At 38.7% G+C, this 24,083-nt stretch overlaps 1 long non-coding RNA gene across 1 annotated transcript in view; it reads left to right on the top strand.

Moving 5' to 3' along the window:
• Window positions 1-2,389: 2,389 nt before the first annotated feature.
• The window catches only part of LOC132005900 (uncharacterized), a 306,601-nt gene continuing 284,907 nt past the window's right edge, over window positions 2,390-24,083 (top strand). Inside the window, exon 1 of the long non-coding RNA XR_009400933.1 lies at window positions 2,390-2,570. This is a non-coding gene — a long non-coding RNA (uncharacterized LOC132005900). The remainder of the gene's footprint in view (window positions 2,571-24,083) is intronic.

Raw genomic sequence — 24,083 nt, 5'->3', positions numbered from 1 at the left:
GCCGTATTAAGTCATAAACCTCTATAAACCTGCACTTACTAATCTGTACAGTGGGGATAATAATGGTACCAGAAGAGAAGGCCAACACAATTTTACATACTTGAAAAAAAAACTAGCTATAAGGCAAGCACAGTGGTTAAAGATATTTTACCTGTAATATGTTCAGATACGAAGTATTAAGTTACCTTTCCAAAGTCACACACTGGTAGTCAACAGAGCTGGGATGTGAAACTAGGTTTGCCTTATTTCAAATGTCACCTTTTAAATTAATATATGATACAATATCCTCTTTTAAATAATGCCAATCAGTGGGGGATTGCTTAGGAAAAAGGACCAAAAAAAAGGAAGAATCTAGGATATCGAGGTAGACAGTACCCATTCAAAGACTACTCTGGGAACAGAGTGCCTTGGACAATGTGAGGCAAACATAATAGCCCCATTTCAAGATAATATCTATGCAGAAGCAGCTGAACTGGGTTTTTTTAGCCAGATCTCATGAGACTAGAAACACATAACCCATCCTCCTCTACCCCTGATTTCTTATCCACCAAACCCTTTTCTGATCATAATTTGGCTTCTTAAAATAAGCTTGCCAGTGGTCTTGATATATCACAGGATATACAAAACCATGAGGATTCCATTCCACGTGTTCATCTGAGAATTCTTTGAAGTGAGAAACACAGTCCTTCCACTCTGAGACACTGCGAGGATGATGTTTTTGAGCCAGAAAGGCTCAAAAGACAGCAAAACCTACAAGTTCATTCCCATCTCGGAGACTTCTGAGCCACCACACACTAAATGAATGCACTTTTCCTCACTTACTTTCCCAAGAAGTTACCCCATTTTGCAGATGAATAAATTATGGCAAAAATGGGTAAAGGCACTTGCTGTGTCACAGGGCTGTTCTGTGGGAAGAATCGCATTTTGATCACTCCTCTTTGCATCCCAAAGTCCACCTTCTTTTTACCGTATTACAAGAGTAGTTCTACAAAAATATGAGTTGTCAAGGTAACATTGGAGAGAACACTACTTTCTCTTTTTCACAACACCCATAATGGCGGATGGAAAGGGCTTGAGATGCGGTGTAATTATTTTGTTATAATTAGAGAAGAGTTATATGAAATGTAAACGTTATCTGTTATGTTGTCTCTTTGGGTTACCGAGTCTTTAACTTGCGCACGGGAGGGGACCAAGGCCATCCACTTGATGATGCTGTGCCTACACTGAGGCCAACTAATCCAAGGACATAAGCAGCCACTAGCTGAGCTGTGATTCGGGTGAAACATCAGGACTTCTAGCTTTCACGCAAACTACACTCACCTTTTCACTGGCCACCCTTCTAAGTCTCTTCCCTCTTAGTCTCCCTCTGCTGCCTCCATCAACACAGCTGTCTCTTAGAACAATGATTCCTCTAGACTCTGTTTTGGATCCTTCTGACTAGACTGATGAGCTCTGGGTACAAATGTAAAAGAGAAAGGTAGAAAAGTGAACTTGGGTACCATCCTCCATTCCTTTCTCTTCCCTCTTTCATCCCTTTCTTCTTTCTTCCTTCTTTCTCTCTTCTCCCTCTTCCTCCCTACCATCCTTGTATTTCCAACCCCAACATAGGACTCTATTATCCCCTAACATAAATGTTAGTGTTTGGGATTGAGGGTCTCATTTCTACTTGTCATTATGGGTATAGTTTCTAATTAGGGATGACTGTGTGTGCTTATTCTTTTGTTTTATGATCATACCCCACCCCTGGCCCAGCTTAGTGGCATCTGCTAACACTCTCTGCAGGTCCTAATCAATGCCCCCATGAGGAAGGGCTAATACCAGCGAGGTAATGTAATTGGATTCAGGAAGAAAGGCTGATTCAAATAGGAGAATTTGTATACCATAATTGTTCTCCCCACTATCACCTGGAAAGCTCGTGGAAAGCCAGATCGCTGTGCCCTGCGCCTTTGAATCCCTGACTCGGGAATGGCCTGGGACCATAGAATTTCCATTTCCAACAAACTCCTACAGGAATTCCAACAGGGTGTTGATTCTCTGATATAACCAGAGCATACCAGTTCTGATTAAATCATGGCCTTCTGGGAGGGAAGTCCAGGGACAGTTCCCACAGCTGACAGAGATTAAAAATCGGACTTAAAAGAGGCAAAAGCAAGAGGTCAAAGGTCTGGTCGTGGAGTGGGGAGTGGGCCAGCTGGCTAGAAAAGTAACTCTTCAGGACTTGTGTTCTTAGTGTTTACACTCACTTTTAGGTCACTAATTAGAAATGACTCAGAGTATTCAAAAAATGTACTTAAGTCAGTTAACAAATAGGCAGTACAGCCAGGCAGAAGAAATTTAAATCCTCTAAAAAAAAAAAAAATCTACGATAGACACCGCAGCAGAAGCCTGGAGCAGGTGAGTCAGCTAGCTCTCATTGATGCCGAACATGCGTGCCTGCAGGGGTCACCTGAAGTCACCCGCCCAGCGGGAGCGAGGACCTCTCTCCTGTTCCGCTCTTACCTATGGGGCCACTGAAGACACACGCGGCGTCTCCTCCCTGTGGCGCCTGGAGTGGCCGCCGTGCCCGGAACGTGAGTGTTCATGAGCTTTTCTGTATCTTCACGGCGGCCGCAGTCGGGAGCTCACACTGAGTGTGTTAGCCTCACTTTTGTAACTCCTGCGGAAAAGCCATCCCAGACTGTTCTGTTCTCTGACAGAAACTATTACCTCTGTGTCTCTTTCTCAGTGTTTGTGGCAGGGAGGGTGCTCTGGGCCACCTCTCTTTCTTAAGTTTCTTGGAGCGGCTGCAAAAACGAGAGAAAAAAGGCCTGACGGCCACTTGCCGAGTGGTTTAAAGAAAGGTTGTCTTCCAATTTATTTCCCTGGGTCTGACTTCCAGAAAGATTGTCAAACCTCTTGGTGCCCATTTGCAGTAGTTGATTCAGTGTGAGAAGTCACAGAGTGTCCTAAATTCTGAGGAAATTGGTGCTACGACTCAGAACGGTATCAGGGAGTGTGGAGGGGCAGTGATCCTGAAAATAATGTAACATTCACAATTTCCAAACCTTAGAGAAAGCATTGCTCACGTAACCTCTGCACCACTCACTCCTTCTTCTCCGCTGCTGAACACTGGAAGTGGAAGAAAGGCCCACAGAGGAGTTCTCTCTCGCAGTAGGGATGAAGCGCAAAACCTCCCTCAGTGAACATGTCACATGGGTAGCCCAGTTGCTCGTGGCTTAGGAGCAGGTATTGGAAGAAGGTGTTATCCCTGCCGGGCCTCTTGGGACTTTTAATGTTTTATCTGATGTATTGGATGTCTTTGTGCTCAGAAAGACCTTTCCCTCCTTGCTGTTAAGCTCTCCGCATATACCGAATGACTTCTCTTGAGTGCAAATGAAAAATAGGTAAATACGTATATTTGATTTTGCAGTGATGCCATTATACAGTAAGAATGATAATCAAAATTTTCAGGCTGTGAAAGACCATCCTTTGTCTTTGCGTGGTGTGTGCTACCTAAATTGTGTTCTGTCCAATCTTCTTGAAGACATTACACATCTAGGGGTGAGTGTTAGTGTTAGTGTTATTTCTCTCTAATTTTACCTTGTAGATTTGGAAAATTAAGTCGTGCATCTAGACATGTGTTTTAAGAACCATTAGTATTTCTAAAACTCTGTGGTATCTTTTTTTTTTTTTTTAAGACTTGATTTATTTGTTTGAGAGAGAGGGAGAGCACGAGCCGGGCAGAGGAGCAGAGGGAGAGGGAGAGGGAGAATCGGGCTCCTGACTGAGCAGGGAGCCTGATACAGGGCTCGATCCCAGGACTCCAGGATTATGACCTGGGCTGAAGGCAAACACTTAACCAACTGAGCCACCCAGGTGCCCCTTTTATATATATATTTAGAGAAAGAGGGAGCAAGTGAGTAAAAAGGGAGAAGCAGGGACAGAGGGAGAGAGAAACTTAAGCAGTCTCTGCAATGAGCGAGGAGCTCAATCTCAGGACCCTGAGATCAGGGCCTGAGCTGAAACCAAGAGTTGGAAACTTCACCGAGTCCACCACCCAGGCACCCCTAAAACTCTGGTATCTTATGGAAAAAGTAAATTACAACAGGATAGTAAAACACTTAAGGTTCTCTAAACTGAGAACAAATTGTTATCTTTAATTTTGAGTTAGCATGATTCTTAAGACAATAATTATTGAATTCTGAGCTAAAAAACAGCATTACAAAAAGTTACCAACAAAAGCAAGACCAACAGAAAAAAAAAATGGTACAGCTTAGTAATTGTTTCAGAATTTATGTTTAACCTATTTATTCTGGAGAAGCTATTCCAGAATCTCTGTACAGAGATTCTTCTGAACACTTTGGATAGGATTCAGTGAGTTTTTAGAAAGCTCTTTTACTCCTGTGTATTAAGAATCTGTTATGTAACCTTTGCATATATGCCATGTAAGTCTTATATTTCCTTGGTGTCCCCATTTGAAATCAGTGAGCTTCTGAGGAAAGAATGTGCTCTTCTGTCATCACAGAGATTTCAGGTTCTCGTTAATTTTTTTGTTGCCTGACGGAATACTCTGTGTCGCGTTGATTGAGTAGCTCAACAAGTGTTGAATGTGAAGTTTTCTGGAGAAGAGAGGTCATGGATACTCGTAGTGGCGCAGATGGGATTAGAATGTCGGCCACGTGTAGTGCCTCTCAACGCTGAGAACGTGAGCTGATCACCTGAGAGTATCAAGCACAGTATTCTGAACACTCTGGGAAACATCAGGATAAGAGAAATTTGGGTTTTACAATGTGGGGGGCAGGGAGAAGGAAGAAAGGAAGAACCATTTGTTAAGGATCTAACATGCAACATAAGCTTGTTGTGTGTACTTTCCATGTATCAGGTCACAGTGGTTTAAGTTGGCTTCATTCAAACTTAGGGGCCTGTTCCAAACTTCAAACTTTATGAATAAGGAGTCACTGAGGCTCCAGAGTTAACATTAGGTGTACACAACCAGCATCTCTTTAACAGGTAATTATTAGTGTCTTTAAATAGTTTGTTCTTCCTTTTATTGAGCTACGATAACTAGTTCCATGAACTGATTGCTTCATTGGTACTGGAACTTGACGAGGTTCCAAGATCTGTATTATATCTTGGGGTATTTTTTTCTTCTTTCCCTTTGTTGTTTTGTCCCTCCCACTTGTGAAGGATCGTAGGATGCTGAATTCTATCACCAGTGCTCTGACAACAAGGTGCCCTACAATTTATTTCGGTTCTGACACTAACTAACCACAGTTAACTATGACCCCATAGATTAGGGGTGCCATTGCACAAGACTGTGCCCACTTCACACACTGTCCTCAAGTGTTGGGTGATAGCAAGCAACCTACATTCTTGCCCAGCTTGGCTACACATTCTGGAGTTTCTGCAGTGTCTCACCTGGTTTGATAATTTGTTAGAATATCTCACAGAACTCAGGACTCATTGCTGTTGAGTTGATCCTTGAACAATGTGGAAATTAGAGCCACTGACAGCCCCACCATGAAGTCAAAAATCTGTATGTAACTTTTTATCCACAAAAACTTAATTATCAATAGCCTGTTTCCCTTAAGCCTCACCAATAGCCTAAGTAGTCAATTAATATGTGTTTTTTATGTTATATATATTATAGATTGTATTCTTAGAATAAAGTAAGCTAGAAAAAAGATGTATATTCTCTTATGATTTTTTAATAACATTTATAATACAGTACTGTATAAAAACCCATGTTTTTATAGGGTCAGTGGTACCTACAATTGCCATTTTATTATAGCGAAGTCAGATGAATAGTCAGAGGAAGAAACCCACAGTGGCAAGGCCTGGAAGGGTCCTGAAAGCAGGATTTTCTGTCCTTGTGGAATGAGGCTGGCCACTGCCCCGAGTCTCTGCATCAGTATGGTCACCAACCGAGAAGCTTTCTGAGCCTCATTGTTTGAGTTTTTACCAAAGTTTCATTACGTAGATATGACTGATGGCATCACTGGGCACAGGATTAAACTCCATCTCCAACTGTTCAATCTGAAAGCTCTAACTCTCCAGCCACTTGATTGGCTGTCCTGTCACCCAGCCCTCATCCTGATGCTCTCTCTGGGCCCGGAAGGAGTCACCTCATTTACATAACAAAGACACCCTATCACTGGAAATTCCAAAGGTTTGTGAAGTTCTGTGCGGGGAACAAAGGGGACAAAGACCAGACATGTATTTATATCCATATCTAGATCTACATGCATTTTTATTATACTACGGAGGATAATAGAATATTGTAGTACTAATGCTTTCTTATTCAGAGAGCCTTTTCTTTTTAAATGAGGGTTGGATATGTCTATTCATATTTTTGTGATAACAAAAAGGAAAAAAATCTATCTAGATAGCTATCTGTCTGTCTATGGATTCCCTCAGCAAATCAAGTCTTTCCTTCTTGGGAATCTGTGAACTTCAATGGCCGTAACTATGGTAAAGGCTCTGCTTGCTTGAGCAGCAGATACTACTTTTATAAATGAGGAGACAAGCTTAAGAAGGTTAAGTGGTTTTTCCACAATGCTACAGGCAGAGACTATATGGGAATTTAGGCTCTCAAACTACCTAGCCCATGCTCTGAATACTAAATCATGCAGACGTCCGGCAGAGTTAGCCCAGGATTGATGGAGTCACGGTTTCAGTTTCTGGTAGACCACCCGAAAAGAGAACAAGCGTTAAAAGTACTAGAATGCCTGGTTCCGTGCAGAACTGAGTATGCTTCAACCTCAAAATGAATGCAAAGGCCACAAATATAAAATAAGAGAATTAAGACAAAAATTACTTATTTATTTTGATAAATAAAAATCTAGTTACAGGGCACCTGGGTGGCTTTGTGGGTTGGGGCCTCTGCCTTCAGCTCAGGTCATGGTCCCAGGGTCCTGGGATCGAGCCCCACATCGGGCTTTCTGCTCAGCGGGGAGCCTGCTTCCTCCCTCTCTCTCTGCCTGCCTCTCTGCCTACTTGTGATCTCTGTCTGTCAAATAAGTGAATAAAATCTTTAAAAAAAAATGCATTGATAAGTTAGGTTGAATGGATGCTTTTTTGGAATAAAATTTCGCATAAAGCAGGAGGTCATAATGCACACGTATCCCACCCATTCATTCGTAAAGATAAGTTTGTGAGAGGAACATGTATTAGAAAGTGCTTTTGGAAGCTTATCTTCTGCAAACCACAAGTTGGCAGGACTTTTACAACGGTCTGTTAGAGGGTCGTTTGGAAGAAAAATAAGACCTCAAGAAGTAGTTAAGGCAACACAAGAGCAAATTTGTGCCATTGCCCTTGAATAAAAACATACACTGTTGTGCCAACTTTTCTAAAAATGGTTATAGTTGGTATTTACCAATGACCTCTGAGTATGTTCACGAGCTAAAGGAGACTTCCTTCACATTACGTTTCACTCCTGCAAAGTCTAAATGATATCAGAGAAACAATACAGATATATCATGAAAGGCTATCATCCTACCAGGTGAAATTACCTCCTCAAGAGAGAAACTACTCGAATGCAACAATTCGTCTCTCAGCTCTCTCTTCGGTATTAAGCAGTATGAGATCAAACATATAAAATGTCTGCTGTTTAAGGGGTTCACTCTGTGTGCACGTGTGTCAATAGAAGTTTCAGAGTTTATCAAGTCTAAGCCCCAAATCAAATATCCCCTCTCATGTGTAGCCTTTTATTAACACTTCTCTCCTAACCAGGGCACTGAAATGCCTTCCCTTCTCTGATACACAATCCAGACCTCCAGTCTGGAATTTAAAATTATTCTCCCATCTTCCAGGAGTGCTAAGTTAAGATGTCTGTCAGCTTCAGCACTCATTAGGGGATTGTCTTGGTTTAAATAATTTCTTTGTCCAAATTCATGCTTCCTTTCTGAGGCTGCTTGCATCAAATGCGTAGGGAACATGGAGTTGTAAAAACTGTTCCCTTTACCCCAACTCTGAAAGAACACTGCAGCTCCAGGGTGTTTTAGGGGCTTGGTCTCCTGGGGATGAAGGACAGCTCAGGGACTGCTGCCTGATCCTATCTCTGCTCTTGCCCCTCCACAGGTGTAAATCCTCAAAACACCCTTTAGTAAATATCCTGAGGGTCTGTCTCCATTTTGTAGGCTGCCTCCAGGGAAGCCAGTCTGCAATACCTTTGTGCTCCCATGAAATGCTCATGTGAACCTGTGTTTCAGTTACAACAATGTACTATGTTTGCATAATGGCTTCTGTTGTCCCACATGTTAGCTCACTTAATTTTCCAGATGGCCCTATGAGGTACACATTCTTCTTGTCACAGGCCAAGGAAGCTCAGAAGTGGTTAAGAGCTTGTAGGAAGGAGGAATTACAACCTAAAGTAATATTATTCTATGCACAATGAAATTACCCGTTCTCACAGTATTTGTTGTTACACGTGTCCCTTTCTTTCATTAGGAAAAAGACCACCCATTCTCCATCCCTGTGTACCCATTGCCAAGATCTGTGTCTGGCCCAAAATTCCTTGCGAGTTTTTGAACTTGGAAAAATTAGTGGCTTTGTTAATCTGTGGTTGCTTTAGCTTTAAAACTAATAAATATTATAGTTATTAGGCTATTTATGTAAAAGTATAATATTCAATTGCATTTTGGTTTGTAAGCTTTCATTTTGGCTAGCTAGTACAATGGGAGATAGAAGGTAGATTAATACCTAAGGTATTAGGGGCAGGCAAGTCTAGTTCCCCAGTCAAAACTCCGACTCCATCTCTGACCTTGGTAGCTTTTATGATATATCTGAAACTAAAACTAATCAGCCATAAAGTTATTTCTCATTATACTGTAAGATCCTCCATGTAAAAATATAAGCAGTGTGCCTGAAATATCATTAGCTCTCAACAAACAGAAGCTACCCTGTGTAGACACCCCCGCACCCCCACATACCTCAATAAACAGAAGCTACCCCGTGTAGACATCCCCCCAACCCCCACATACAAACACACATGCACGTGCTTGTGTCTAATAAACATGCAAGGACAAAAGAGTGGTCAGGGTATGGAAGAGGGTTGGAAAGGGCAGCTAATAGGGTCTCAGGCACTAGTTGGTTTTGATAAATTACCAAAATCAGTTGAAAGTTCTGCTGTTTAAAAAAAAAAAAAGAAACGTAGTTTCAAAAAGATTAAATAACTCGCTCAAGGTCAAAGACTTGGTAATTGAGAGCAGCTGTTCAAATCCAGACCTATTGACAATAGAGATTGAAAAGAGGAAAAAAGGGGTAGAAAATATAAAGGAAAAGAGGGGAAATAATATCATTACTCATAAAATATGTATGCCTGGAAATATAGGAAGTGAATCCTCAAATTTTTGTACAAAAGAGAATCTTTACTCTTTAGTTGGTCATCAGCCTCACAGAATCTTCACATCAATTATTTATCTCTCCGCTGATAATGTCCATTGGTATGGAGAATATGTTCCATTTCGGAGCTCAAGATACAAGTGTTGTGGTCTCCCCTGATGGATTGAAATACCAGAATCCAATTTTCAGGAGAGTTCTTACTTCCTTATTAAGCTCACATCACCATTAAATGTTCACTGTCAAGAATTCTCATCAAGCTTTTAGAGCTTTTCTGCACTGCCTGTGAGGTACTCACAGTATTGGAAGTTATCAACAAAGGCACTTTCATGTCTACAAAAGTGGTGATGGCCAACAGTAGAAATATACTTTCTGGCAGAATTAAGACAATTATCCATGAGATCAAGTCTAGGTAATGTGAGGATCATTCCCACTGCAGGTTATTTTCAGAGAGAAAATTCTCTATTACCCCCCATCCCACCACACCTCCCCCGCAAAAAAACCTGAAGAATTACATACCACTTCTGAAGTACCTTTTATTGATGCAGACTTGCCAGACATTGGTCATTGTAAGTGTTGCTAATCTCTCTGCAGACTCTCTTTCCCATTCTTTCCTTCTTATTCTAAGCACAGCCTTGAAGGCATGATTACATGATCAAGTTAATGACTAAGGGGACAACTAGAATTTGTATTATACTTCCATAAACCTGAAAGAGTATTTGTTCCAATACTTTTACTGTCAAAATAAAGGAACTGTCATTATTGCCCTCTCTAGGGGTTTTTAGCAAACCAGGACTGACCCTTCCTAAAGAGAAATGTTACATTTGATATGTGGATATTCATGCTTAAACACTAAATATCCCAAAGTATTATAATTGAGAGCACAGATGAGTAATAAGAATTTCACAATACTTTTTCAAAAACTACAATAGCCAACCATTTCAAGAGAGTCAAACCTATATGATTGTGTTAAATAGATTACTAGTAGCAGAGAAATTCATCATAGGCATGCACAGGAAAGGCTTGCTGAATAAACAGTTATATATCTTCTATATCAAGCTTTATATATAGTACATGATTCAGATTATTTTATTTTTGAGCAAGCACTTATTGCAAGTCTGTAAAGTAACAGATACTGTGCTAACCCTCAGGAATTCATGAATAATAATGTAGAAACCCATGCCCTACCCACTCATTTACATTCTCATATTAAACTTATTAATACATTTAAAGAAATCTGGCAACTACTGTATGATCAAGCAGTATCTTCATAAGCAAGACAAAATATTTGTGCAAATGGATTTTATATTTTAAAGAGGGTGGGAATAAATACATTAAAAATAAATAGATAGGGGTGCCTGTGTGGCTCAGTGGGTTAAAGCCTCTGCCTTCGGCTCAGGTCATGATCCCAGGGTCCTGGGATCGAGCCCTGCATCGGGCTCTCTGCTCAGCAGGGAGCCTGCTTCCTCCTCTCTCTCTGCCTGCCTCTCTGCCTACTTGTGATCTCTGTCTGTCAAATAAATAAATAAAATCTTAAATAAATAAGTGAATGGTAACAGGTGTTTCATTTTAGTAATATAATTAATTATAACTAATATGAAGCCATTCTTAAAACATATATGTGATAATTACCATGAATTATTATAATGCTAGAAGGAAACACAGGTCTCCTTGGGAATACAGAAAAGGAAGCCATGATAACATTTAACCTGAGCCTTCAATCATGACTTTACCAAAGAAATAATTATGTCAGGCAAAAGAAAGTATAGAAAAGATGGCATGCTGTGGAATTTAAGTTGCTCCGTAAGACCTGTCATTGTTTTCACACCTTTATGGAGACTTGTGGCCGTTTTGTTCCCCTCTCTCTACCAGGCTTGTCTGGTAAATACCCCCGTCCAGGATAAAGTCTGTGCCTGCCCTTAACAGATGAGCTCTGCTGCTGGAAAAGCACACACTTGTGCTAAGTAATCTTACTTTAAATTTATGATCACACATGCTGAATGACTAAGTATTCTGAGCAATCCAACTGTACGTTATTTTTTGTCTTCCCTCTCCACAATCCCTTCTTCACACCCCCTCGTCTCTCAAAGCTCCTATGGAGTCTTGTCCTTCTCACTCTCAGCTAAAGACCTAAAACATAATCTACTGGGAAAACAGAAACCAACAGAAATTTCCTTCTCTTTGGCATCCCATGGTAACTGAAGCCTTCCTCTGTACTGCATTTATGGCTTCCCCTTCTGTTTCTTGAAATGGAAGACTTCCTTCAGAAGTTTTATCAAAAGCCAACCCCTCCCCTGGGCTTTGAATTCCACGGTCTCCTGGATTTAAGGAGAAATTCTCACTGTGCCAAGTTAGGTGATAAGACAGGGAATATTTGCTACATATCAGGAAGTAGGCAGTTAATCCATGTCTACATCAACTTTCAATGAAACAAAAATTCAGTGTGTATAACCTTACGTATGTGTGAGGACGTAGAGACCAACAAAAAGTGGATACCCATCATTTTCTCCAATAATAATATTCTTTTTATTCTCAGGTCCCTGTTAGATCAGTTTTACTTCAGAGGTATATTTACCAGGGTGTTAATGAAGCTGAAACTTCAGGAACACTCACTTGTATGGGCCTTAATAAGACATTACAATGGACTTGAACTTACATGTGCATACTAAAAATTACATTGGTATTAAGTTTTCATTCTACTCTTCAAAGGAAATCCTCCAAAAGGCATGACCCACCGGTCTCACAAAACCAAGACCCACATGCTTATGTATCCACAAAATTATGACTTTGTTAGAAACAAAATTGTACTTTGACCCAGAATGCTTCAGTCAGATTTCTGAATAGAGACACAGTGATTGAATTAGTAAGTATTGGACATTGAAATATTTTTAAACAAATTTTAATTTTTAGAATCATTGACATTTACATAAAAATTGTAAAGATAGTAAAAAGAGTTCCATAGGCCTCATATCATTTTCCTTATTATTAATATTTTGTATTAATGTATTTTATATGTGTTACAATATTAATATTTTGTATTAATGTATTTTATATGTGTTACAAGTAATGAGCCAATACTGATACATTAGTATTAACGGAAGTTCATACTTTTCAAATTTTCTTTGTTTTTACTTAATGTCTTTTTTCTCTTCCCAAATTTCTTCCAGGATACCGTCTTCCATTCAGTTGACATGTGTCCTAGGTTTCTCTTTGTTGTGACAGATTCTCAGACTTTGATTGTTTATGATAAGATTGACAGTTTTAGGGAGTACTAGTCAAGTATTTTGTATAATGTCCCTCTACTGGAATTTTTCTGATTTTTTTCTCATGATGAAACTAGGGTTATGTTTTTTTACGGGGCACAGACCATAGAGATAAATCACTATTTCCATTCCATATCAAGGACACATGGAATAGATGTGACTTATTGATGGTGCTATTGATGTGGAACTTGGGCACCCAGATGAAATCGTGTTTCTCAGGTTTCTCTGAAAACACTTTCTCTCTCATTCAGTTTCTTACTGTACTCTTTAAATGAAGGTTACTCTCTGCAGCTTACACCTAAGGACTGGGAGAAATGCTTTGCCTCCTTAAGAACAGAATAATTACATACAGTATTTATGCTTTTCCTGAAAGGGACATTTGTTTCTTCTCTCCCATTTATTTATTCAATCATTTGTTTATTTCAGTATGGACTCACATGCATCTATTTTGTACTTTGGGTTATAATCTATTTTGTGGTTTAAAATGTTCTAGCTTTGCCTGCTGGAACTCCAACTTGAATCTTGTGTCCTTGGATATACCGCCTTCATTGAGGGTTTTTTTTTTTTTTTTTTTTTTTTTGCTTTATTTTGTATTTGAGCACTTTCTTACTTGCCGGTACCACAGATGCATCATCTTATCCGTTTCCTGTTCTAGGCCTAGAATCGGCCATTTCTTCAAGGATACCTGGTTCTTACATCAAATAATAGTTTAAAGAGGGGCACCCGGGTGGCTCCGTCATTGCGCATCTGCCTTTTGCTCAGGTCATGATCCCAGGGTCCTGGAATGGAGCCCCACATCAGGCTCCCTGCTCAGCGGGAAGCCTGCTTCTCCCTCTCCCACTCCCTCTGCTTGTGGTCCTTCTCTCGCTGTGTCTCTCTCTGTCAAATAAATAAATAAAATCTTTTTAAAAAAATAGTTTAAAGAAATAACAAAAGTTATTGAGTACCTACCAAGTGCCAAGAACTATGCAAGATGTGTTCCTCTCTGATTTTTCATAACAACTCTGTGAGTTTGTATTATTATGATCCCTGTTCTCAGATGGAGATTCTGAGAAAGACTAAGTTAAGAAATTTGCTCCTAACCTAGCAGTTATCATAATGAGCAGAGGGAGGTTTCAGATTCAGGCTGGATCCTGGGATCTTATCCTTTACACTTTATTAAAGGGATTTAGAAAAGAGGGACCATGAACACCTAACTAACCTTATGGAACTATTAATAAACAACAACAAAAAAATGTGTTTCAAAGACTTGTGGAGTCACAGATGACAAATTAGGGGTATCTGCTTTTTTAGAAGTTGCTGTGGTTTTTGCTTTTCTGGAGATCTAGACTTGGCATCTTTAAAGGCAATTTCCTGGAGATATAAAAATCCAGATATTTAAAGGCAACTTCTTACATGATGGGCGGTCTGAAAATAGTGCTAGGAGAGCCAAACTTAATGTGTCACAAAGAGTTTGCATTATGCGATGCATGGATGATAGATCCCAAAATAGCACTAGTGCCCTTGGCTTCCAGATTCAATACTGCTCCCAATTCGTCAATCCCAGATTAGTCTTCTCCGTGTCTAATGGCACCTGATCTTGGGCCTTTCTGCTGTCTTGCCTTTTACATTGATGATCATGGAACTGGACTCTGGAATAATCAGCATAAACTTTTATAGATTCCTCCTACCACCAATCTTATCTTGTTGTCTATTTTCTGTACAGACACCACCATGAAGAGCAAAAGGGCATTATCAGAATTTATTAACAAAAGAAATATTTTTTATGCTGTTGTTTATATTCACAAAATTTGGGAAATTGATATTACAGAATAACCAATCTCTCCTATGCCTAAGGACAGTTTTAATAATATCACATCACCAATTATAAAGAACTGTATTTGAGAGCCCACAATTAATTGCATTCTTGTAAGTCATTTGAAATAAATAGAAATAACAAATGGGTTTAGTCACCACTTTTACACCAAACAAATCCCATTATTTATACCTACTAAAAGATTAATTATCAACTGAGAACTACATAAACCATGTTTATTTTAGTAATATATCTGTATTACAAGCTTAACATATTCTCCTTTGCTCACTAATTTATTTGCATAAACTTCAGATTATTGTCAGAGAAAAAATATTCACACTTACAAACATCTAATAAAATGGATATAAGCTCTCTTTTCGCAGTTTTTCTCTTGAGTTGAGGTGAAGTAAAATTCAATTTTTTTTTAAGGAAAATTAGCTTCCAGTACAGTTAAGAATGTCTAATTGGAAATCTGAATGTGATTAATATATAGATTGAAAGTGTTACTATGCACTAATTCTCTAAAATTCTCTTTTTCAGTGATCATTCATCTTTATTTGGCTATTAGACCACATTACACATATAAATATATGTATTAAATATAAATTGAAAAGTACAATTTTCTAAGTGTTCTAAGAGGACCAACCTTTGCCTAAGGAAACTGTGATTTTTGGTGGCATTCAAGATCAGGAAAGGTTACTTGAAGGTGTCGATCACTAATGTTTTTATATTAACTATAGTTACAGGATTGGTTTTGTTTCAGTTTTTTTGGTTCTATCAACTTTACCTTTCCATCGTCTCTAAGCCACCCCATCTGTATCTGGGATTTACACAAACTGAAATTCTTTTGTCATGCAGGGGTCCATCTGTGAATAAATTAAGACTCTTTCAGCAAAATACTCCAGCAAATCTGTGAATGCACAACCCGACTTAGGGCGTGGTGCTTGGAAACAAGTGTAACAGGAAAATGTTCAACTGTTTCTACTAAGCAGCTGAGAGATCTTCCTTTTTTTCTTTCTTTCTTTCTTTCTTCTTCTTCTTCTTTTTTTTTTTTTTTCTTTTTTCTGGGTATATATTTATGACTGAGCAATTCTCTGCTGGTTGAGTATTATACTAAAGAGAAAATTTGATCAAGATTATGCTACTTAAATTCATAGATATCTGGATAATATAGCTGGGCATTACATATAGCTCAGAGGGGCACTTTTTTAGGGCTATCTATGTTTGAGCTGAAGCAAGTGGATCTTGACAGTCATTCAAACTTGGGTCTATGTGCACAGATGTGAGAGTCACCTTCTGTTAGAGATTTTATCTCTTAATGATTTAAAGACACACACACACACACACACCCCTACCTTGTGCAATAAGAACCAATGGATAATGTGAATATTAACACACTGATTCTTAAATATGAGAATTATCCCATTATATACAAAATGGCATTTAATCCTCATCTATAATCTTTCTAATAAGATTGTCTATTTCACATTCACATTACTAAGGATTTAATTCTTAGTTACATTTATTGTTTTTGGTACATTTTGAGACATTCCTCTGGGATAATATATCCAACTGGCTACTGATTATGTAATGCTTTCTTTAGTTAAATATGAAATCATATAGGGACATATAAACTCACCGTCCAGGATTATCAAGTCTCAATATCCTTCCAAGCCTTGTTTTTTAAAGTTTCTTCTTCATTAGTCATTTTTATGGTCCTTCTATCAACACTGATTAAATAGGAGTTGATGATGAGATCTTGTTATTAGTTTTTCATGAAAAATGTGCCCATACTAATATGCAGGGCACTGCTGAAACTCATCTGACTTAGCAGGATCCTACAGTTAAGGAATACAGAGGGACAGACCGCTGTTTTTCAGAGGTTATGCATTCAAGACAAGGAGTGCTTTCTCATGGATCCAAACAAAATGTCCTTTAAAAAATGTTACTGGTTTTGCAATTTTCACACGTGTGTTACCAACAAGTTTTATGGATCAATTTAAATGCTAAAACCTTCCTAATGAAAAGGAATTCAGAGATACTTGAATATATAGTCATTTAAAAATCCAAAGTCAATCAATGGAAAGTTATTCCAGGCATCATCTTCTTAGGATTGCATTAACCTCCTGTTTACATCCACAATCCAAATACCTTCTCTCCCAATTCCTTTGGAAAATAATTATATTGGAACATAATTTCATAGCCCTATAAAATAATTTAGTTGTAATGCCTCTAGTTTCTCTTTGAAATCAAAGTTTTCATTTCCTTCTGTTTTATTTTAATTCCTGCTTGACTTTTTAAGGTACTGATAGTCAGTGGAGAAAAGGCAGGCAACATGTTAAAATGTCATCAAAGCAGCATTCTATTTTAAAACAAAGATATATATTCTAATTCCAATGACAGCGATAAAGCACTCCAGGGTGTGCTTTAATGGGCCATTAGTTTTCTTCTCGGGTGGTTGAAATTCTTTGGCCTATAGCCTTCTGCTCCCCTGAGTCTCTGGGCCTCTATTAGACCCATTAAAAACTCCCTGGAATGCGGTTTTTGTCTAATGTAATTATTATAAAAATGTTCAAGTTACACATTTATTCCCCCATTTGCAATGGCACTGGCATTTCACTTGCCTAAATGTTGACATGAGGGTCTTCAGAAAATATAGTGCAGATGATCAATTAGAAAGTAAAAAAGAGATTTTTCAGGTCCGTGTCAGAGGAGGCAAGAGGAAAGAAGAGAAATGTCTGAGTAATCTAAGCTGAGTAATTTGCACAGATGCCGAATACGCAGTGGTTTGAACCATGTCGACAAATCTTTACAAATCACAAGTTTGATATATTACCCCCAGCCTCATTTTTTCGAATGATCTTCACCACTTCTCTGGAGTGGAAGAGATGCTTTTCTGTGTTTCCTTAGACCTTCAAAGACATTTTATTTTATAACACCAGTAGAAAATAGATTCCCATACTGAGAGGAAACTGACTAGGTCCCAGCACCCAAGGCGGAAGAGGCCAAGAGTGGTTATGCATATTTATTTCCCATATTATTATTATTTTTTTTTAATTTCTTTTCAGCGTAACAGTATTCATTGTTTTTGCTCCACACCCAGTGCTCCATGCAATCCGTGCCCTCTCCAATACCCACCACCTGGTTCCCCCAACCTCCCACCCCCCGCCCCTTCTAAACCCTCAGGTTGTTTTTCAGAGTCCATAGTCTCTCATGGTTCACCTCCCCTTCCAATTTCCCTCAACTCCCTTCTCCTCTCTAACTCCCCATGTCCTCCATGCTATTTGTTATGCTCCACAAAGAAGTGAAACCATATGATAATTGACTCTCTCTGCTTGACTTATTTCACTCAGCATAATCTCCTCCAGTCCCGTCCACGTTGCTACAAAAGTTGGGTATTCATCCTTTCTGATGGAGGCATCATACTCCATAGTGTATATGGACCACATCTTCCTTATCCAAAACTATGTATGTATAAATAATTTTTAATTTATAAATATACTTTCTATAAAGAATTGGCGCATGCATTTATTATGGGGATTGAGACATCCAGGAACTGCAGTCAGCAAGCCGCAAAATTTAGGAGAACTGAGGATAAGGCTGCAATCTAGATAAGAAAGCCTCAGAATTACTGGAGCCCGTGGTGTTGGGTTGTCTGAGTGCAAGTCTAAGTTTAAATCTGAGTCCAAAGGCAGGAGAAGAAGACTAGTGCCTTTGCTTAAAGACAACCAGGCAGACAGAAAGAATTGGTTTTTATTCAGCTTTTCATTCTGTTCAATTTTTCAATGAATAGGGTTCACCTGCACTGGGAAAGATATTCTACCACACTGAATCTACCTTTTCTGATGTTAATTTCATCCAGAAACCTCCTCACAGATGCACCTAGAAGGAATGTTTAACCGATATTTAGCCAAATATTTTAGCCATCATGGTCCAGTCAAGTTGATACAGACATTTAACCATGACAATTTACATGTGCACTTTTCCCATCACACCCATGTTTATTACCATTATTCTAGACTCTCTATCTGGTTAACCACTTCTATCTGTTTCATTAAGATCGGTTTCTGGACATCGATCTTGTTCTTTGGTTTGCAGTATACTCCTCTGTTTCTCCATTTCCTTTGACTCTGTGCTGGTTTCCGGCATGAGGCAGAGCAGCCTTCTCTCCTCTTCTTGACAGAATGGTCTCCCATGGGAGACGAGCCTTGTTAATCAGCCCAGCTTGAGCTTCTGGTTGTCTCTGAAACCTTGGTTACTGTTCAAGATACCTTCTTTGTTCTTTGTGGCTCACAGCAGTCACAGGTATGCCAAGACCTGTCAGCGTACCAGTGGGAAGTATCACGTTTGGCGCTTGGATGCAGGCTGATTGGAAATGATCCTCAGGCAACAGCTGGGAAAGCATGTAGTGAAGCCTCTTCCAGGTAGAAAATGGGAGATGGATGTCTTTGCCTGCCCTCGCTGTGCTGGGCCTGGGTGTAGCCACAAGGGAGTATTCCTGCACCCATCAGGAACTGTGGCTTTGTTTGCTCCAGCCCTCCAGGACTTGTGAGTGGAAGCTCCCGTTGGCTATCAGAACCGGGCAATCTGGGTCCTGTCCCTCAGGCAGCAGCCACAGCTGTGAGGTGTTCCTTCCAGGGAGACACTGGCAACTTGGAGAAGGTGAGAGAGAGTTAGACGGGTGTCTACTAGCTTCCCTGTTGAAGATTTTTTTGCAGAGGAGCATAGCGAGGCCCCTAGATGAGTGATAAATTAGAATCTTAACCTCCGGGCAGCTGTTTTTGAGATATGCAGATAGACCTCTTTCAGAGAAAGACTAGGAGACAAGTGTTTTGCATGCTTCTGCAGCACTGAGTCCTGTGGGGAAAACTGATGAAGAACTGTTTCTTTGTGTGCTACAGGCCTGTGGGACTCATAAATGGAAGCCCTGTTAGCTATCAGAACACAGTATTCTGGGGCCTGGTCCCCCAGGCAGCTGCACAGAGACTGGAATGCAGACATGTGTACAAGCTCCTTCCAGGGAGATTTTGGTAAAATTGGAGCAGGCTGTAGAGAGATGGCAGGGGAACTGTCTGCTCATTTTCTCAGACTCTGGGGAGGATTCCAGCCAGCACCTAGATAAATGCTCAATTAGCAACCTTACCCACAGGCAACAGCTTTTAAAGTATATAGAAGACACTTCTGGGGGAGAATCTGGGAGATGGATGATTTTGCCTGCTCTCTCTGGCTAAGCCCTGGGGTATAGCCTCCCTGAGTCCTCATATGCATGTTAACAAGTACTCCTTTGTTTGCTGTGGTCTTGTGGATCTCCTGAATGCAGGTTCAGAGCTAGATGCTTTGGGGTCCCATCCCTAGGTTGGCAGTCTTAAATTGGGACACTAGAGAAAAGGTCTAACCTTCCCCTCCTCAAGGAGCAGCTGGCAGTGGGGAATTCCCTCCTGATTGTATGAGGATGATGTTCAGGGGGCTGGGGTGGGGGGAGGCATATGATCAGAGTGTGCTTTACTCTTTCCCACCAGTTCCGGTGTAGGTGTTTTCTCATTTGGCCCATGCACAGGGGTTACTCAGCTAGTTTCTGATTTTCCTTCAGAGATAATTACCCTGTGTTTAGCTGTACATTCAAAGTGTCTGTGGAAGGAAGAAAGTTCAGAGACTTCCTACGTCACCATCTTAACCAACCCCCACTCTGGGAAGTTTCTTAAAAGTGTAATTTGCAAAGGCTAACTCTCAGGTTCATAGATACAAGATCATGTTGACTATGAACAGAAATAATTTTATCTCTTCCTTCCCAAATACAAAGCCTTTCTTAGTTTTCTAATGGCTCTAGGTGGCACCTCCAGTACTATGTTGAATAAAAGTGATGAGACAGGGTACAGAGGTCTTGTTCTTGATCTTTGACACTTCCAGTGTCTCACTATTGACTATGGTATTAGCTATGGGCTTTTCATATATGGCTTTTATTATATTGCGGTTGTTCCTTTTTATTTCAAGGATCCTGAATGGTTTGTTTGTTTGTTTTTTTGTCTCCATGAAGGGGTGACGAATTGTTTTCAGATGCTTTTTCTGCAACAATTGAGATGATCAAGTACTTTTTCTTCTTTATTCAGTTTATGGGATATAATACATCAATTGATTTTTGCATGTTGAGCCCTCCTTGCTTTCCAAGAATAAATCCCACTTGGACATGATGTATAATTATTTTAATGTGCTGTTGAACTTGCCTTGGTAGTATTCTGTTGAAGATTTTTAGGGATATTGATCCCTAGTTTTCTTTTGTCTAGCTTTGGTGTTAGGGCTATGCTGGTCACATTACGTAAGTTTAAAAGTACTCTCCTTCTCTTTCGGTTTCGGAAATTGAGGATGAATGGTGTTAATTCTTTAAACGTGTATTAGAATTATCCAGTGAAGCCAGTTGGTCCTGGGCTTTTTTTTTTTTTTTTTTAAGATTTTGTTTATTTATTTATTTATTTGAGAGAGTATGAGTACAAGCCTGCAAGTGTGTGAGATAGAGAAAGAGAGAGAACACATACCCAGGAGCTGTGGGGAGGGGCAGAGGGAAAAGCAGACTTCCTGCTCAGCAGGGAACCAGGGACAAGTCTGCATCCCAACACCCTGGGGTCATGACGTGAGCCAAAGGCAGATACTTAACTGACTGAGCCACCCAGGCATCCAGTTCTAGGCTTTTTGTTGTTGTTGCATGGTTTTTGATTACTGTTTCAATCTCCTTAGGTCATATGTTTGTTTAGATTTCTTTTTGAAATTTCTTCACAATTCAGTCTTGGTAAATATTAATTTCCTAGGCATTAGTCCATTTCACCATAGAGATTTTAATAAATTGGATACTAGGTGAAATCGACAAATGCCTAGGAAATTAATATTTACCAAGGCTAAATCATGAAGAAATTTCAAAAATTTCTGTGCCATTCCTTGTAATGTCTCCTCTTTTATTTCTGATTTTGGTTGAGTTTTCTCCTTTTTTTTTTTTTTTTCCTTAATCTATTTAAGGGTTTGTCAATTTTGTTGGTCTTTTCAAAAAAACAACTCTTAGTTTTGTTGATTTTTTTTTTTCTGTTTCTCTTTATCATCTATATCTGCTCAAATCTTTACTATTTTTTTTTTCTTTGCTAACTTTGGATTTCGTTCCCCCCCCTCCCCAGGTTCCATGAGGGATAATTTTAGGTTTTTTTTTTGAGGTTTTTTTTTTTTTTTTTTAACATAAATGTTTACTGGCATAATACTGCCTCTTAGTGTTGTTTTAGTATCCCATGATTTTTGGTATATTTTGGTTTTGTTTTCATCTGTCTTAATATGTTTTCTAATTTCCCTTGTGATTTCTTCTTTGGTCCATTGGTTATTTAAGTGTGTGTTGTTCAATTTCCACATATTTGTGAAAGTTCCAGTTTTCTTTTTGCTATTGATTTCTAGTTTCATTCTGTTGTGGTCAGAAAAAAAATAAATCTGATATGTTTACAAAGTTCTCATATTTCCCGTGTGCACTTGACAAGATTGTGTATTGTGGTGTTGGGTGTAATGTTCTGCATATGTCTTTTAGGTCCAATAGATCTGTACTATTGTTGAAGCCTTCTGTTTCTTTATCAATCTTCTATCTGGCCATTCTATCAATTACTGAAATTGGGATGTTCAAATGTCCAATTATTATGGTGTTTCTGTATATTTCCTCCCTTCAGTTATGTCAGCATAAACTTCATGTATTTCAAAGCCCTTGTTTTAGTGTATAAATATATTTCTAATTAACTTCTTAATTGACCTCTTTCTAATTACATAATTTCTTTCTTTGTTTTTATAATAATTTTTGACTTAAGGTCTACTTTGGTCTGATATAAATATGGTTTCACCCTGCTCACTTTTGGTTAGCGTATATATGGAATATTTCTTTCCATTCTTTTACTTTCAGCCTGTATGTTTCACTAGATCTAGGTAAGTCTGGTCTGTACATACATATGTACATAATAAAATTAGTCTTCTATACTGCATAGATAGATTTTTTATTTGTGCATTCAGTCAATCTTTGTCCTTTGGTTGGGGAATTTAGTGTAGGTACCTTTAAGCAATTACTTAAATGGAAGGACTTATTGCCATTTTGTTCTTTTTTTTCTTTTTTTCTGGATGACTTAGAACTATTTTGCTATTTTTTTCTCTCTTCCTGACTTTCTTTGTGTTTCCTTGATTTCTTTGTATTTACGTAGTTTGAGTCCTTTCTTATTACTTGTGTGTGTGTGTGTGAGAGAAAGAAAGAGAGAGTATGTATCTTCTAAAGGTATTTTCTTTGTGGTTAGCATGAGGATTATGTAAAATATCTTAAAGTTATAAACAGTTTATTTTAAACCAATAACTTAACTCATACTCTACTCCTTTACATTTACTTACTCTTTACACTTTGTTATTGATGTCACAATGACTTCTTTTTTACATATTGTATTCATTTATATAGATTTATAGATTTTTTATGCTTTCTAAAAATTCTTACCAGAATAAAAAGCAATTTATGCACTACCATTACAATCCTACAGAATTCTGTATTTGTCTATGTATTTTCTTTTGCCAGAGAGCTTTTTATTTTCTTATTGTTTTGTGTTGCAGTTTAGCAAACTTTTGTTTCAACTTGGAGGACTCCCTTTATCATTTCTTATAGTGCTGGTGTATTGGTAATGGTTCTGTTTATCTGAGCCTCTGTTTATCTGAGAGGGTCTTGATTTCTTTCTCATTTTTGAAGGACAGCTTTTTCAGATACAATATTCTTGGTTGGAAGGTTTTACTTTTATTTTTGTAACCTTTGGAATACATCACCCCACTCCCTTATAGTCTCCAAAGTTTCTGCTATGAAATCCATGGGTAATATTATCCTCTTAATTCCTTCTGTTTGATAAATGACTTTTTTCTCCTGATTTCAAGATTTTCTCTGTGACTTGTGGCTATTGGGTTATAATGTTATCTGTGTGAACTTCATTTAGGTGTACCTAATGAACTTCATTAGGGTTTACCTAGTTGGAAATTATTTAGGTTCTTAAAGTTGTATACCCACCTCCTTCATCAAATTTGAGACATATTTGGCCTTTTTTTTTTCAAATATATTGTCTGTGATTTTCTTTCTTCCTTGGCCTTCTGACATGCATATTATTATTGCAATGCTTATTGTTATCTCTCTTTTGGCTCTCTTCACTTATCCGTGTTCTTAATTCTTTTTGCTCTTTTGCCTCAATTGCTAATGACCTCTCTTCAAGTTGCCTAATTAGTTCTTCTGCTTGACCAAGTCTGATTTGAATTCTTCCAATAAATTTTTCAGTTCAGTTATTATATTCTTCAGCCCCAAAATTTCTCTTTGTTTTTTTTTTGTAGTTTCTATATTCTTATTGATTTTCTAATTTTGTTCATGAACAGCTTTCCTAATTTTAAATTTTGTTGTTAATCTGTCTTCTCCCTTAGCTCATTGAGCACCTTTAAGATTAATTTTGAATTCTTTTTCAAGGAATTCATAGAGGTCTGAATCTATACAGTTAGTTTCTGGAGATTTATTTTTTTAATTCGGTTGTATATTCCTGTTTGTTTATATGCCTTATCATTTATTGAAACTTGGGTAGCTGAGGGAGCCTGGGAGCCTCAGTTGGGTAAGTGTCTCCAGCTCAGGTCATGATCCCAGAGTCCTGGGATTGAGTCCCACATTGGTCTCCCTGCTCAATGGGGAACCT

Source organism: Mustela nigripes, chromosome 17, assembly GCF_022355385.1.
Source record: "Mustela nigripes isolate SB6536 chromosome 17, MUSNIG.SB6536, whole genome shotgun sequence".
In the NCBI taxonomy this organism is placed as follows: Eukaryota; Metazoa; Chordata; class Mammalia; order Carnivora; family Mustelidae; genus Mustela; species Mustela nigripes.
The sequence above is the reverse complement of the archived record's forward strand: the minus strand, read 5'-3'. Positions and strand labels throughout refer to the sequence as shown.